The sequence below is a fragment of the Parus major genome, chromosome 4 (genome assembly GCF_001522545.3).
Source record: "Parus major isolate Abel chromosome 4, Parus_major1.1, whole genome shotgun sequence".
In the NCBI taxonomy this organism is placed as follows: domain Eukaryota; kingdom Metazoa; phylum Chordata; class Aves; order Passeriformes; family Paridae; genus Parus; species Parus major.
The window spans coordinates 51,617,439-51,623,330 of NC_031771.1; positions in this window are offsets into that span (position 1 = coordinate 51,617,439).

Genomic DNA, 5,892 nt, shown 5'->3' on the forward strand with positions numbered 1-5,892 from the left:
ACTGAGAGAGACTCACATAAACAAAGAGGAAACTTCACACTATTTATTCTGTTGCTATAAAGCAGTATACCAAGCTAAAAGAGAGTCCTGCTGGACAGGAACATGCAGCTCATTAATATAACTGAATTAGAATTTGGTCCTTTATGCTTGTTATAGCTGCTTTCCAGTTGGCTTTTATTGTTGCTGAAATATTTTGCATTGTCATATGAAATGATTAATATATAAACATGAGAGAAACAAAGACGATGCTAGAGGATTTCTAGTGGGTTCACTGGAAACTGTGTACAGGAAAATGAGTGCTGGAAAACACACATAAATAAGAACAGGCTTACTTATAACACCTAGAAAAAGAGGGAAACCAGTTCCAGCTCTTTTGTTACTTCCCTCTCTAATATAGGTCAGATAAGGAATTTACACATATGCATCTCAAATTTAGTTTTCCATATGCAGATGAGAGAACTATGCAGTCTTTTTTTGCTGAGACATTATGAAAGATAACAGTATAGGAGGTTACAAGAAGTGTGATGCGAGGATCTTTGCTGGATATAGACTCATACAACATCTTTTATTAGAGATGTGGGAGAAGAAGAGTAGCCTGCTGATTGCATTCACAGGTTTTATTAAATTAGGAGAATTGGAATCTCAAGAGGCTAAAAAGTGGCAAAAAATTATTCAACTTGGCAAAAGTCATATGGGATAAGTTTTACAGAAAAAGTAAAATCCTTAATTTAAGGTAAAATCCATCACAGTTTTAAGGAGATTAGAGACTCATGTTTTTAAGGTATGACCTTTAAATTTATGGTACTTTGGACACCCGTCATCTATGGGAAACCATTCAACTACACTGTTGATTTTTAAGAATGTAGTCTTCTTTAAAAACTCTTCTATGAAGGCTTGGAGTAGTGTGTAAGAAGTTTCTGTTCCAGCCAGCTTCTTTCCCTTTAGTCTCATTTCAAAGTCACATTGATGAGAACAAAGGAAGTTTCTCAAGCAAGAAGTACTGAAAACAAGCTAATGAGAGAGCTTTCTATTAGCCAAATTGGCAGCTTTTTTACAGGGATGTAGCTGTTTCTATGAGACAGGCTCAATAGTATCTACTGCTAGATATTATTTCTTTAGTAATTGTCATTACACAAATACAGATACGTTAAGTGTAAGAAATATCTAAGAATGGCTAAATATGCATAGTTATGGATAAATTTCAAAAGTTTGTTATTTGACTGGAGGAACTGTGGCACTACCTAAAATTTATGCACTAATTATAGGCTTTTAATATTTTATCAGTCAATGGACATTCCACTTAGAGGTTGATTTACAGATAGTCTCAGCACCCCATAGCTCCAATTGAACACAGTAGGATGTGGAGATCTCCACAAATCACAGACCTTCCTCCTCCGATTTGGAAATTGGTGAGAACCAAGTGACCGCTAATGCTGCCAAACTTGGACAGAGGTGGGTGTATGTGTGTAGTGTGGGAACACCACACAACATTTCATGGCTGAAATAAACCCTTTGGGAGGACTGAAAAGGCATTAGGTAGCCATTTGAACAGGAACAACATTTGAAGTTTTGCAGCCTTACTGCCAAAGAGTTACAAGGGTAAAGAAGCTTCATGTTCTAGAGCTGAAGTTGTTGATCTGTGTGTTTCAGTATAGATTGTTGTCTCTCCAGTCAACAGTTGAACTAGGTCATCAGTGTTGTTGTGTTGATATCCTTGTGTTGATATGAAACAGATCCATGGAGAGCATGAAGCAGTGTTCTCCCCCAGTGTGACAAGGCATGTTTCTGTGAATGCTGGGTTGTTCTCATATCTGTGTTGCTCTTGGAGTATTTTTTTACATAGAGGATGGAGAATGGACTCATCATACACAGAGGATGATGAGTTATGATGAATATGAATATTTTTCTAATCTGTTTGCTCAGTACTACTCTAAATAAAACTATTCATAAGTAGTTAAGATTTGCATAGCTTAATAAGCATCAAAAAATGTATCTCTCTATATATTTCTTTACAAAATTTTTAAGGGTTTGAATACCTCCCATGACTGCCCATTGTTTCCATTTTACACCATATTACGGATTGCCCTGCAGCCTGCTGGTCCCCATAGCTGTCACTGACACTCACTGAGACTTTTCTCCTCCACGTGGAGACAGGAACAAATGTACTGACTTATTACCCACTCAGACTGAATCAACAAGGCCCTTCTTTTCTCAGCTTAACAGCCCAATGCATTTGCCTTTCTGTTGCATTTCAAGGATCATGCTGAGGTAGCAGGTGGAGGGCAGCAGTTCTTAACAAGCTGAATGGTTATTCCCTGAGGCACTGAAGGGACCCTCAGGCTTCAGGAGGAGCCCCTCCACTGTCTCAGTGAAAAGGGGCTTTTATCACCTTTTTCAGCACTGGAAAATAACTAGATGCAGATTAAGAAATCCACAGTGAAAGGACCTTAGATGGCTTATTAAAAAACAAACAGGTCAGGTTCTTTTCCATATTGCTAAAACTCTTCTTGATGGATGCTGTGCTCAGTATCATGCTCTGCTCACGTTAGCCTTGTGCAGCAGCAGCAGGATCACAGGGAGGCAGGACCAAGGACACAGGATAGGTTCCATGTGGTGACATGACCATAACACTCAGGAAGATTACAGCAGATATCTTTCTACCAGGCCATTTTTGTTTTGTTTATAACCAGTATAACTAATACACCATGTGTTTACCTCTGAACCGTCTGCCTTTCTTCCAAAGCCAGTTGTGGGTTTCAGATGGAGCAATGAACAGCTAGGAGCCAAGAGAGGTGGAATAACTGCTTGAATGGAGATAGAAGACCCTGCAGATAGATGAGTGGATTTACAGAACTTTAAAGCAGTACTTTAGAATTAAATTCTCCTTTTGGCTCTGAATCCTTTGGAAAAATATGATACAGTACACCTGTAGTTTTGAGATAGATGCAGGAAAATTTAAAATTTGCTAAGTAAGAGGTTACAGACAATTTGCGGGTGTAGCAATAATGGCTAAGAGTCTAGAAACCTGACGGGAAACAACTGTGACTGGATTTAGGAAAAAACTCAAGCATTCTAAGGCAATGAAGTAGGTGTTCTTAAGTAAGAATTGGGAGACTTGTCTTTGATTTATGGACACTGTATCCTAACAATTGTTCCCTTTCATTCTTGATAATTTAAGATTATTTTTAATGTACCTTCCAGTAGCATGCAAAGGATGTAGTCTTGAATGCAATTGTATTATAAAACAAAGCAAGGACCATCTGAACTAAAATTAATGCACAGTATTAAATTGGGTACTTAATCACTCATTTTAGTTTGATTTACTGGAGCAATTGTGTTCTTGTTATATATCACTGAAAAAATTTAACAATACACAACATGTCTCTGAATACCATGATATTTAGATGTGCTTTAAGAGGCAATTAGATCATTCTGATTCTTGAAAACCCAACAGCACTATTTGATTTGCATATTTAAACACCCCCTTCTCTTCTCAAACTAAAATGCACCCATACTCTGCCCTATCAAGTAGCAAGCTGTGCATTAGTTTCCCATGTAAAAGGCTTTTAAAAGTACAAGTGAAATTAATTTCAGCTGGCTACAACTGTTTTTTAAAAAAATGCTAAAATACTTTTTATTGGAAGACTAAAAAAATCTGTCTGTGAAGGGAGTTGATACATTTTGTGTATGCTACTGCTCTATCTTCATTTGGAGATAGATTATCCCATTATTCTCTTTGCTCTCCTACTTGTAAATTAAGTTGTCATTCAACAACTCATAAAGAGCCAAGTTGCACAATCCATAAGAACAAATAATGCAGCTATTCTTTTTTTTTTCCTTAATACTGTCTTTTATATGTTTGGTTTTGTGATTATTTTACCCCTTTAGTCTTTGTATTTTATATTGACTTTATATTGGAAAGATGCTTATAATTTTTTTTTCCTAATAGCTGGACACCATTTAAATGCTATTGATAGTAAATACATTTTTCAAGAAAAAAACACAAAATATTTTCTAAGAGCATACTTTAAAAAAAAAACCACATTTTTTTTGTTAAGAATGTTTTGACTTCTATTGGTTTTCTCAGAAGAATGTGAGTTCTGGAAGAAAAAAGAAATGTGAAAATTACTTTTCCAAATTAGTATACAAAGAGAGTATCCAAATCCTTTGATGTATTTTGTTTTTACATCACTCAACCCTGATATTTCAAGTCCAAACAAAATGAATATTTTCAAAATACCGATACAATAATGCAAAATTATTTTTAGTAATTTTTTTCGATAAAACTGTGAGCTGGGAATTTGCATGAAAACTCACTAGTAGTCTCTAAGAAACTGTTTTGGATGTTTCTGCATTAACTAGTCACGTTAGGAAGTAACCTCTTGAATTACATCAATGAAATTTTTATCTGTGTAAGAAGTTCTTAGGAACATTCACATTTTCACTGGAATTTATTTTTCATCAAGTAGACCTGAAGGAAGGTTCAGCTCAAAGTACTGGGAAAGATCTTTCTCCAAGCTCTCTGCTCTCTGCTCAAGCTAAATTTCACAAGACTGATTTGCTGGAAATCAGTGAATACAAGTAGAGTAGTGTTACAGTGCTGCACTTCACCTGAGTTAAACAAGCTTTAGAAACCAAGGTAGCTATAAAGGAATACATCTCACTTATGGTGTTAGTATTAGATCAAGGCTGTGGTCTTGCTTCCTCACTGCTCAATGTGTACAGGGTCTGTGAGGCTTGCAGTGCTAACTGCATGAAATGAGAGCAAAACACAGGCAAAAGTGACCCAGTATTTCTAGTCTCAGCAACTGAATGCATTTAGGAACAGTTTAAACTATTTTAATTTCATTGAGTGTGAATGGAAGCATCCCAAAATTTTGTCCAGATTGCTTCCAATCTTATATCTTCAGTGACAGGGAGAAAAGCACCCGGGACTTCAGTAGCCTGCCACTGCGCTGCCCATCAGCAATGAGTGTTGGGCTGTCTTCCTTAGCTCAGCAAGTAGTCAAATGTGCCTGATAAACTGTTTCTGGAAAAAATTCTGTTTCCTTCCATGGACTAGACAGGACCTGAATTTTGACTTTCTGATTAATGCTTTTTTTTTGGTTTTTTGTGCCTGCAGTTCCAGCTTTCCTATAGCCTACTGATTTGCCATAGTGCCATCTAACAAGTACACACCTCTCTTCCTTCTCCCTTGACTAATGTTTTTCACAGTCAAGCAATTGTGTAGGTACTTTTCTAGTTTGGGCTGGCCACAAATGCTTGATGCTAGAAATGCTGACTTTAGTAAAATTGTGCTTAAAAAAAAAACAGTTGGAAGAAAGACACCACCCTGTTTTCATGTCTTACGCAAGGCTGCATAGAGGCTTATGCTGCATACCAAATCAAGTGCTTTGAAATCCCTTTTTCATCAACTGCAATAGCTGGTGGCAAATGATGCCTGATTAGCACCAAAACTTTCTCTGTGCAGGTTAATAGAGTGAAGAAGTGAGGAGAGAAAAGCTGCAGAGACTTGGTTTTGCCTTTCTGAGACATGGCCCTGGCAGCAGTGGTGGCATCCCTTAGGTGCCACAAAGGCACTGGCTGGGTCTCTCCTGGACTGCAGACACTCCTGGACTGCTTCCTAGGGCAGCATACTGAGCACCTCACTTCATACACAGGACATATTGAAAATGCTGGGCATCTGTAGCTTGTTTTCTTTGGTGATGTTTAGAGGTTTAAGTGTCGTTCCGATTGGGAACGGCTGGAAGGAACGACATAGACTCTCAAGGGAGTCAGAACAAGAGGATCCTTCAGTTTATTGCTTGCAGGCCTGCTTTATAGACAGATACGTGGAAAGTACAGAAAGGAAACTCTTATTGGTTAGTAAACTGCTACATTACCATCATTGGT